The following is a 12,775-nucleotide window of genomic DNA, read 5'->3' as shown; positions in this document are numbered from 1 at the left end:
TCATTCTGAAACTGTGGTTCACCCCCATCATCCTTGGGTCCTGCTGGCCCCTATTCAGATGAGACGTGTTGCGTTAGATCAAGGTTGCACAACATACGGCCCGCGGGCCAGATGAGGCCATTTACATCATGATTTATGGCCCTCCAGGCTAGTGGAGTTCAAGAATAAGTGTTGAGCTTTTTTCAGGTCAGTTCCCCTGTTAACGTTAGAGAGAAAATGAAGCATCGCAGAAATAACTCAGAAGAAATCACCAAACCAAGTGTTGCATCAATGTAGGCATTGCTTAAATGACACCTTGAAAAATAAATTAGGCCTTGAATTTTGGACACACAGTGAATGCAAAATGTTTAACAAATTGACTTTTATAAACTGCCAATTTCATTAGTTGCACAGGCTTTTTCCAAACATTTTGAAAATCTCCTAAAAACACAACACTTGCATCTTAAAGAGACAGCATCTCAAACTCTGGCTATTATCATACTTGATCGAAAAACATTACTTTTTTGATTTGACCGAATTATTTTGATCGATTTTTCGGTCAAACCAAATTAAATCAACATATGGGGAGGGTTAAGGGAATAGGTTAAGGTGGAGGGAAGTGGTAGGGGAGTTGCGGGGGGTCTACCCCTGCATTTTTTGACCAAAAAAAACACCAAAAATAATAAGGTAAAATTGGGAAAGGTCAACTATCTTTGACCAAGTAGACCTAAACAAACTCTGCATAGATAACATGTTTTTTTCTTCAGATGCTTGTATTTCATTTTTGGTATTGTAGTTATGATTAACATTACAGTTCACATGGAACATGGTGTTGAATAAGTGAAACAACATCTTTTTTTTCAAAAAAGATCCCCAAAATATTACAATCACAGTTAGGAGAACAGTACACCTTAGGAATTATTTTGACAGCATCTTTGTTTTGTTAATCATGGGCCTCAAGTACTTTTTTCTAGCAAACATTGATGTTTCCATTATGTTCCTATGAAATATTACAGGATTTTCTCAAACAATTAAGAATGAATTGTGATGGATCCTGCAGACTCATCACTGATCCCCAGCCTAAAGTCTTCTCCCATGTGGTCAGGGGAAGGCAGACGCTACCTGATCCTGACGCAGTGGGTGGTATTTTGAAGGTGGATCACATGGGAGGAGATGGCTGTCGGGGGAAAGTGGTGACTCCAACAGGAGATAGGTGGTATATTTCTCTTTCTTATGAGGAAGATCCCCTAATTCTGGAATTTTGAGTGGCCTGCTGTCATTATTCAGAACCACCTAATCGTAAAACTCTGAAAGCCACTTTGTTTAAACAAAACCCTATTCAGTCTTCATGTGTACATGATAAACCTAGAACATATGAAACATCTGATGTTTATGGTGATTGTATTTTAAATGCAACTGTTCAACACTGTGGGCCTCTTCACGAGTTGAGCGGTATCCCGTCTGGAATACCGCCCAAATGTAATAGCGTAAGTGCCCACCGGTCCGGCAATATTACCGCCGAATCACAGGTTAGGCGTTAACTGTAAATCCTCATTCCCCATTGTAATACAGGGCGCTAAATGGGATTTCTCACTGCAGGAAAAAGCTGTAGGTAAAACAGCCCAATAAGCGCCCAACTCGTGATAGGGCCAGCCCTTAAATGCAGTGGTAATACCATTCCCACTGCATTTAAGGGCTACAGCCCAACTCATAATGAGGCTCTGTGACTTAGAATCAGTTGAAACGTCCTAGATGTCAAGTCCCAGAAGGCCTCAGATACTGTGAAAAGGAAGAGGAGCACGAAGTCCATGTGGAGGAAATGTGACACTAAGAGTAATGTGTAGTCTAGTTGTCATGAACCTGATCAGCTGCGCAGGACATTTAAACCCATGGATCACCTACAGCAAGAGAAACGAAGACGGAGAGAGGCTACAGAGGACGCCGAGCGGGAAGCGAGACCAGTGGCCGAGGCAATCCCATGAAGAAGAGCCATTGAGAGAAGAGGAGATGTCTGCCAGCAGCAGATTGGCAGTGTTGGCGACTGGAGACAAGGATCTCTGGTGACGCTGAGGTGAATGGTGTGCAGTGGGGCCCAGAGAGACGCAATCCTGCAGAGCTTCACTGGTTCTGGCAGCAAAGGTCTTTTAAGCCGATGCGGAAACCAAATGAGACTCTGCCGAGAAGGGGAAGCTGGCCCCGCGTAAGCTCCTTGCAGTAGCCTCATGGTGAACAGGTGAGTCAGCCTAGAATCATAGGGGGCCTGGGACGTGCGAACAAGCTAAAAAGTGTTTTGAAAGCATTGTTGAATACTGACCAAATAGAACTGAAAAGAGAAGGCGAACATGGTACAATTCTCCTGCCATTAGAGGTCAGTTGGGCAAAAGCCTGCAACCAGCATTGTGTCATGGTCATTGGGCTGAGAACGCAAACATTAAAGAGCCACATACACAGGGGGCCCGGATGGATACAGTCCTGGCTCTTTTGGCTCCAGGCTCATGAATAATAGTAAGCAAGAACATTTATTTGGGACAAGAGTGCTTTATTATGGACATAGCACCTCATTTTGGGTGCAAAGTGCATTTCACATGGGAACTTCCATTCACTAAAGCAGCCCACGTGTACTCTTGGGTGTGGCTGATGCTATTGGGTTGCCTTGCACGTGCTGACTCTCTAGGAGTGGCAGGGTGTGGGAGGCAAGCCAGGCCTTGTGGGCGTACCCATGATCGTGGCTATATAAGCTGCTCCGATCCCCGATGCAGACGTTTCGCGTTATTCTGCACTTCCATGCAGCGTAACGCTCACTGCTGCCTGGGATAAGACTTACCTTTGGAAATCCTGCTTCCTGCCATCATACTTACTACTTGGGGAAATCTGCTCTCACCTGTACGTGTCTTCGTTGATCCTAGCATTAATCTTCAAATCTTCCGGAACGCTGACATCTTCATCTTGGCACCGCAGCCCATCTTCAAATCTTCCGGATCGCTGAAATCCTCCTCTTGGCACCGCAGCACGATGCGCTCGGTCGGTTGTGCTACCACCGAACCTCGCGCTTTTCCTTGAACCATCACTTACCTGCTGTCAGACATTGCAGATTCATCCATCTTCCACCCGGCCGCGCCCCACGCCCCACAGCTGCTTTTCGCCTGCGTTTTCATCTATTAGGAATAAAACAGAAGAGAACATTATTCAGGAATTGACATCAATATTGGGAGCAATACTACAAAGACATTAAAACGAGAAGACACAAATAGAAAACAGAAAGGGAAAGAGATAAGAGACATTGAGAGACACTTACTACCAATCAGGAGAAGCATAGTCGCAGCTGGACTGGACTATTACTTACCGGGTATCAGTGAAGGAACTAGGTCCCATCGACAAGCGCCCCTGCCAGAAGTAGCAGGATGGAGAGCTTTTCATTAATAATTAACAGGTGAGCCTTATGGGCCGATACATGCCCGCAGAAACCACACCTTGGGGAGAAGAGTTTGAGAGGTACAATAGCCCCAGATCAGCGCACTCACCTTCTCTCATATCCACGCAGGAGCAGTGTCACCAATTGCCGCCGCTCACAGCTTATCTGCAGAGGGAGAGGCCGGACGGGGGTGATCTAATTCCTGGGAGGGCTGCAGCCGTGCCCCAACGCCTCCACAGAGACCAGGTGAGTGTAACACATTGCCATAAGTCAAAAAACACTGTGAGAGAAACAAAGAGGCACGTGTCCTACAATTCTCCTGACATGAGAGGTAATTTGGGGGAAAGTTGGAACAAGCATTGCCAACAGTCAAGAGAGACTGAAAGAAAGGTTGACAGACAGAGCTTGAACAAGCCCTCATGTATGGTGTGTCAGTATGGGCGAAATTGGCACAACAACTGAAGTCACCCAAGTTGTGCTATTGAAGAAGTACAATTGTGTGAAACCTAAGGACAATGTGAATGTTGCAGAAAGGCCTGATAAGAGTATCAGGTAGTGAACCTTTTTGGAAAACGATATTCCTGGCTGGAGAGTAAACCAGGATGTCAAGAGTTTTCAGTTGAGGAATGTGTATGTTGCAGCAAGACCTTCTGGTAAGAGCATCAGGTAGTGAAGCCTTTTGGAAAGAGATACCTGGTATGAGAGTACACCAGGGGTTCTATGTGAACAAAAAGGGGGATATTCCTGAAAACCAGAATATCATGGGTTTTCCGTTGCAAATTTTCCTGCCAGGAGAGTGAACCGGGAAACTCACTTTGAACTGGTGTGTTGAAGAGAGACTTGGTCATATTAAGTTATTTCAATTGAACATTTTGTCAACCACAGACTTTGAAACAACTTGCCTATTGCCATACTAGAATCACTATGGGAGAAAAGACATTTGTTTAGCAATTTGGAAAAGTAGGAAATACTTTCCTTTGCCATATTCAAACCAATGTAGGGGGAAAGACATTTGTTTCGCCATTCTGAAAGACCAGTAGAGACTTCCTCTTTGTTATATTAAAACCAGTGTTGTGGAAGGAACATTTGATTTTCCATAATGAGGAAAGTATTAGGTAATAGAGACATTTTTATTGCCTTTAAGAGACTGGTCTTGACACAGAACATTGTGAACAGTTTACCTGAAACAATCCAGGGAAGGGAACCAAACCCTTGACACAAAGATTGTTTTGGTTGAAGTTATGTGTTTGAGTTTTTCCACATTTCTGTTGAGTTGCACTTTGAAACATTTACTTTGCATCTTTTGCTTGCGTATGTAAGTTTGAGGGTCAGATTTAGTTTGGACAAAACCCCTTTCTGTTAATGAAATGTCTAATGTTAATATTACTACTTTGAGTCTGTCTTTCGTTTCTGACCCCTCACAGAAGTCAATAAATACATTTCAGTAAGAGCCTTTTCTCTCGCTTCATTTGGACGTTTTTCTGGAGTAAAAGCCTGCAGGACCCTTTTAGGCAGTTCGGCCCACCACAGAACACTTTCAAATTACCTCTGGCCCTCCAGTAAAGTCAGTTGTTCACCCCTGCGTTAGATTAATAATTTCCCATAAATCCAATGGCTTGTTGGTTGCCACAATCCACATTCAGAGACTCTGCCGGCTGTTCCATCCATCTGTTGGTGTACAAAATGTGACTAAAAATACAAGAAAAATATAGACTCAGAATAAAGCATCTTTTACACAGTGAGCATCAGTGCATTACAATATTCACCAAACATAAAATAATTACAACTGCATATTACAACTGCATATTACAACTGCAGCACCACACAGTGTGTTGCAATGTCAGCATCAATATATTAAACCCAATGTAACAAAGAAGTACAGGGCCTCTAAGAAATTGAAATTTCAATCCGTTTATATAAAATAATCTCTGGTACACCACTTCATCAAATGTGTGTTCTTTGGTGAAAATTCGAGTCCCACATTGCCTGATCCACCAAAGTTGGGCCTTCACATTGCAAGCATTGTCAAGATTGTACAAAACATTGAAAAAGTTAGAATCATATTTTAAAAGTCCTAGTACACTTCTACCTCACAATTGTGTTTTGACGTACACATTGCAGCTTTCCCATGTAATGCGGGCCAACACTGTGCCTCCCTTGCAGACAGCGTATGGACATATTTTATTTTACTTTGTGCCACTCTGCATTCATAATAAAATGAAATGTAGCACCTACTTGGAAGTACAATACGAATCCAGTGCAATCTAAAACATGCACTGGTACTGAAGCCACCTTTTACACATCCCAAACATCTTGAACCCGGTATAACACCCTGACACTTGCAACCCTTTAAAGTAAATCCAGCATTCCAGCATTCTTTTCATTAAACACAACATGTGTGATCTTTGGCACATACTGATCCCACTTTGCTGAATATTTGACACACTAAAAATATTTTATCAGCGCTGTGAAACTAAAACACTGCATTGCGCATGTGCAAAATATGCTGCATCACAAAAGGACAAGTGCACCAAAAGTGCAGTCAGGGTTTTTTCTTTTTTTAAAAAATAATTTTTATTAATTTTTGCAACAACCAATCAATTAAATCAAACCCAACTGTGCATAACATATAACTTCTAGCATCATATACAGTATCGTACAACGTCCACTACCTCGCCTTTACCCTCCCCCTTAACTCGAGCTCCCCCTCTGCATTCCCAGAGGAATCATGATCACTTTGCAGGCCTGGGTGGACCCTGAGAGTGTAGCCACTAGTTGTCTCCCGGCCATCAAAGTTTCTGTTTCCTCACCTCCCCCCCCTATTGGCCACTTCATTCCATACCGCCGTTTCCGCTTTTGCCCATTTCTGGAGATCGTGCCACCAGACCTATACCTTTGGCCTGTTGTTTGCTTTCCATCCCATGGCAATTCTGCGCTTGGCAAGTATGTCGGCCAAGTCCTTGAGTTTACTCACGTGTTTCAGTTTGCGTGGTCTAGAGAATCCCCCTACCATGCATGCCCACACAGATTCCACATCTAGCGTGATCCCCTTCTCTGTTAAGCAGTGGGCTATTTCTCCACAGAATTTCCCAATTTCCGGGCATGCCCAGAACAAATGTATCATCCCTGCATTCACTTCCCCACATTTGGGACATATTTGTATTGCTGCACTCTTGAATCGAGCAATCCTCTGGGAGGTCATGCATGCTCTGTGGGTAACATATAGCTGGATCTGTGCATTCCTAGATACTTTTTTTATGGTATCTCTGGACCCTCGGCCAAGTTACAGAAATACAATGTGAAGGTGGGCACCACAGAAGTTAGGTCCTTTAATATAGATAAAGTTCATTTAGGAAAATTGTGTAATATTTTAACCTGGAGCTGCCAGTCTATGATTGATCCTGTGGCATCCGGATCACACTAAACGAATTCCAAGAAAAAGTAAGGTAAAAATACCGTACTTAAGACTGGTGCTCTCAGTTGACCTTAAATAAGGTTGCTCAATCATATATAGCTCTTGCGTAAAATAATTCAAATGTCAGACAAAATATATTTCCAAATGGTACAAAGTTTTTCCAAGAGAAATGTTTAATTCACATTTCCTGGTTTTATATCTTTCTTGATTAGTTCAGATATTGCGAGGCAACTCAAAATCGATAGGTCAATTATTAACAATAGTACATATGCCAATGCATTTCGGTCTGAGACCATCTTCAGGGCTGTACTGAAGTGAGTGTAGAATCTGCACCGTGTTAACATCAATTATTCATCAGAATACACATAAATATAATAGATAATTCAAAATAAAGCAAGGCACATACCCCAAATAGATCCAAATGGATGTTGTACATGTAAGAGAGAAATAAATATGAAAAATATGTCAACATACATTATATCGCTAACCATTCATAGTTGTTTTTCCTCTTTGTATTTTGTGTCCTGTACCTGCTAATTGTGAGTTGTCCTCTCCTGTGAATGCGTTCGTAGAACGTCTCCAGTGTTCCTGTTAATTGCCAGAGGGGAATATATATTACTATTATTCTAGCTATATCCAATTGAGAAGCTATTTCAACCTGAAAAGTTAAATGGGCTCTTACCTGCACTCGTATGATTCGCGCGCGGGACCGATCGCGCTCCCTGTGAGAGCGAAAGTGAACTGCGCGCGGCCAAAAAATGCTTTTAAGGGTAGTCATGGGAACCTAGGCGGGGCGTCGAGCAGCAGCAAAGTTGCTGTCGCACGTACGCCTCGGGACCCACCGCCCTACGGGAGCGCAGGGGGGCGGGACTGTTGCCATGACCCCAAGGTGTGTGTATGCTCTGTGTTACTGATGATGGAATTAACTCGAGTGAAAGAGAGGTGTGGATAAAGCCTAGGCAATTAGTGGAAACTATACACGTGACTTCGTTCTATATCTGTGTATATGTTCTATGAATGTCAACCAATGTAGGTGTCAAAATAAGGATAGATACTGGTTGTGTGGAGTGGATCATGCGATCCATACCCATTCATACACTCCTAAATATTTTAAACTGTTGCATGATGTGCAATTAATACATGTAAGTGCAAAAACACCAGAAAACAACACCAAGTTCAATCACACGTTTTCAATGTGTCCCCAGTTGTATCTGGATCTAAGTCCATTGCGCTTCTTCATCCACGAAGAATTCAAAGACTTATTCTTGAACCAACCGTGAATCTGGCTTTTTTAGAGAAAACACATATAATTGATCTCTTCATTGATTCCCTTCGGTGTAAGGGAACTTAGTCTGTCTATCCAAAACGTTTCTCGTTGATCAATTCTTTTTTGTAGATCCTCGTATCTTTCTCTTCTTTGGACTCTTTCCAGGACTACAAATTTAATCTGTGCCAGATTGTGTTGTTTACTCTGCCAGTGTCTTGCTACTGCAGAGCTTGCAGTCTTGTTCCTGATACAAGATCTGTGTTCGTTCCACCTGATCTTTGCTGTGCGCTGTGTTTGTCCGACGTAGTATAAACCACAAGGGCATTTAATTCCATATATGATTCCTGCCGTGTCACATGTGGCATAGCATTTCAATTTGATTTTTTCTCCAGTATATGGATGATTTATGGTTTGTCCTTTCATGATATATCCACAGTTGCTGCAGTTGAGGCATGGAAATGTACCTATGCGGTCCGTGCTTCTCTTCTTTTGTGGGGGTCTCGTGTGGACTAATCTGTCTTTCAAATTAGAACTTCTCTGGTAGGCAAATGTGGGGGTTTCTTTAAATAGGTGTTCTACCCTTTTATCACATGTAACAGTGTTCCAATTTTTCTTTATGATTGACTTAATCCGATTGCTTTGGCGTGAATATTTCGATACAAACACCAGTGGGGGAGAGATATCCTGTTTGTTGATTTTGGGTTTGAGTAATTCTTCTCTATCTTGTGTAGCCGTGCGTATTTCTGCTGATGTAACTTCCTCTGTTGAATAACCGCGGGCTAGAAATTTCTTGCCCATTTCTCTCACAGCTCTTTCGTATTCACTTTGGTTACTCACAATCCTTTTCACTCGAAGCAACTGACTGTAAGGTAAATTCTTGATCAGACTGGGTTGATGAAAACTGAGTCTATGTAGCAGACTGTTCCTATCTGTGCTTTTCCGATAGATAGTGGTTTGATATCCAGTTTCTGTGACGTTAATCTCAACGTCCAGAAAATGAATAGATTTACGTGAATATTCGTATGTGAACTGTATACGTGGGTCTATGTTGTTGATGTATCCAAAAAATTCTAGTAGGTGTGATTCTGTGCTCTTCCAGATGCCGAAAATATCATCTATGTACCGGATCCAGGTGATAAGTTCTTGATTCCATACGTTGTTTGTCAGAACATGTTCTGTTTCGAATTTGTGCATGAAGGAGTTTGCATATGAAGGGGCCATGGTTGCCCCCATGGCCGTGCCTGCAACCTGTAAGTAAAATTTATCTTTAAATTGGAAGTATGAATTGTTACTAATGAATTCCAACAATCCCATAATGAACTCTTTTTGTGCAGGTATTTCTCCTTCCCTCAGGAGCATCCACTCCACCGCTTCTCTGCCCAAGTCATGGGGCAGAGAAGCGGTGGAGTGGATGCTCCTGAGGGAAGGAGAAATACCTGCACAAAAAGAGTTCATTATGGGATTGTTGGAATTCATTAGTAACAATTCATACTTCCAATTTAAAGATAAATTTTACTTACAGGTTGCAGGCACGGCCATGGGGGCAACCATGGCCCCTTCATATGCAAACTCCTTCATGCACAAATTCGAAACAGAACATGTTCTGACAAACAACGTATGGAATCAAGAACTTATCACCTGGATCCGGTACATAGATGATATTTTCGGCATCTGGAAGAGCACAGAATCACACCTACTAGAATTTTTTGGATACATCAACAACATAGACCCACGTATACAGTTCACATACGAATATTCACGTAAATCTATTCATTTTCTGGACGTTGAGATTAACGTCACAGAAACTGGATATCAAACCACTATCTATCGGAAAAGCACAGATAGGAACAGTCTGCTACATAGACTCAGTTTTCATCAACCCAGTCTGATCAAGAATTTACCTTACAGTCAGTTGCTTCGAGTGAAAAGGATTGTGAGTAACCAAAGTGAATACGAAAGAGCTGTGAGAGAAATGGGCAAGAAATTTCTAGCCCGCGGTTATTCAACAGAGGAAGTTACATCAGCAGAAATACGCACGGCTACACAAGATAGAGAAGAATTACTCAAACCCAAAATCAACAAACAGGATATCTCTCCCCCACTGGTGTTTGTATCGAAATATTCACGCCAAAGCAATCGGATTAAGTCAATCATAAAGAAAAATTGGAACACTGTTACATGTGATAAAAGGGTAGAACACCTATTTAAAGAAACCCCCACATTTGCCTACCAGAGAAGTTCTAATTTGAAAGACAGATTAGTCCACACGAGACCCCCACAAAAGAAGAGAAGCACGGACCGCATAGGTACATTTCCATGCCTCAACTGCAGCAACTGTGGATATATCATGAAAGGACAAACCATAAATCATCCATATACTGGAGAAAAAATCAAATTGAAATGCTATGCCACATGTGACACGGCAGGAATCATATATGGAATTAAATGCCCTTGTGGTTTATACTACGTCGGACAAACACAGCGCACAGCAAAGATCAGGTGGAACGAACACAGATCTTGTATCAGGAACAAGACTGCAAGCTCTGCAGTAGCAAGACACTGGCAGAGTAAACAACACAATCTGGCACAGATTAAATTTGTAGTCCTGGAAAGAGTCCAAAGAAGAGAAAGATACGAGGATCTACAAAAAAGAATTGATCAACGAGAAACGTTTTGGATAGACAGACTAAGTTCCCTTACACCGAAGGGAATCAATGAAGAGATCAATTATATGTGTTTTCTCTAAAAAAGCCAGATTCACGGTTGGTTCAAGAATAAGTCTTTGAATTCTTCGTGGATGAAGAAGCGCAATGGACTTAGATCCAGATACAACTGGGGACACATTGAAAACGTGTGATTGAACTTGGTGTTGTTTTCTGGTGTTTTTGCACTTACATGTATTAATTGCACATCATGCAACAGTTTAAAATATTTAGGAGTGTATGAATGGGTATGGATCGCATGATCCACTCCACACAACCAGTATCTATCCTTATTTTGACACCTACATTGGTTGACATTCATAGAACATATACACAGATATAGAACGAAGTCACGTGTATAGTTTCCACTAATTGCCTAGGCTTTATCCACACCTCTCTTTCACTCGAGTTAATTCCATCATCAGTAACACAGAGCATACACACACCTTGGGGTCATGGCAACAGTCCCGCCCCCCTGCGCTCCCGTAGGGCGGTGGGTCCCGAGGCGTACGTGCGACAGCAACTTTGCTGCTGCTCGACGCCCCGCCTAGGTTCCCATGACTACCCTTAAAAGCATTTTTTGGCCGCGCGCAGTTCACTTTCGCTCTCACAGGGAGCGCGATCGGTCCCGCGCGCGAATCATACGAGTGCAGGTAAGAGCCCATTTAACTTTTCAGGTTGAAATAGCTTCTCAATTGGATATAGCTAGAATAATAGTAATATATATTCCCCTCTGGCAATTAACAGGAACACTGGAGACGTTCTACGAACGCATTCACAGGAGAGGACAACTCACAATTAGCAGGTACAGGACACAAAATACAAAGAGGAAAAACAACTATGAATGGTTAGCGATATAATGTATGTTGACATATTTTTCATATTTATTTCTCTCTTACATGTACAACATCCATTTGGATCTATTTGGGGTATGTGCCTTGCTTTATTTTGAATTATCTATTATATTTATGTGTATTCTGATGAATAATTGATGTTAACACGGTGCAGATTCTACACTCACTTCAGTACAGCCCTGAAGATGGTCTCAGACCGAAATGCATTGGCATATGTACTATTGTTAATAATTGACCTATCGATTTTGAGTTGCCTCGCAATATCTGAACTAATCAAGAAAGATATAAAACCAGGAAATGTGAATTAAACATTTCTCTTGGAAAAACTTTGTACCATTTGGAAATATATTTTGTCTGACATTTGAATTATTTTACGCAAGAGCTATATATGATTGAGCAACCTTATTTAAGGTCAACTGAGAGCACCAGTCTTAAGTACGGTATTTTTACCTTACTTTTTCTTGGAATTCATCTCTGGACCCTCTCCCACAGCCCATCATTCATGGGTTCCCCGGCTTCCTCTTCCCAGTCCAGTCTCAGCTGGGTCACTTCTTTTCCCACACTGGACATCAGTAGTTCATAGATTCGGGAGACCTCGCCCCCCCCCCCTCTGAGATTTCATAAATTGTTTCTATGGCCGTGTCGGGTTGGTCTTCCAGCACTATTTCGGACCATGACTCTTTCACCCGCTGTATTAATCTGATGTAGGTAATATACTGTCCTGAGTGTAGGCCTGTTTCTTCTGCAAAAATGCGAAATTTTATTACCTTCCCCTCTTGCCATACATCCCCCAGCGTTGCGACGCCCACCGGTTACCAGTGTATGCGAATCGTCTTCCTCAATTGCTCGTCTCCTCCAGTCAGTGCCACTAACGGCACTTGCGGAGAACACAGGGTCGGGTTCTCCATGGCCTGGCAAGCCTTACGCCACATATTCCATCCCATTTCTAACATCCACGCGCACCCTTTTAGCTCTGGTTTTGGCAGCCATATCCATTCCTTCAAAAAGAATGGGGCACATTCAGACCTCCACAATCTGGACTCTGACGTTGAGTCTTCTGTTAACCACTTAGCCAAATATTGTAATTGGCTGGCCAGATAATAAACCTCAAATCTGGGCAATTTTATTCTCCCTTTGTCATACATA

This window comes from Ambystoma mexicanum, chromosome 4q (genome assembly GCF_040938575.1).
Source record: "Ambystoma mexicanum isolate Mex_15411 chromosome 4q, UKY_AmexF1_1, whole genome shotgun sequence".
NCBI lineage: Eukaryota > Metazoa > Chordata > Amphibia > Caudata > Ambystomatidae > Ambystoma > Ambystoma mexicanum.
Note: the sequence above shows the minus strand (reverse complement) of the source record.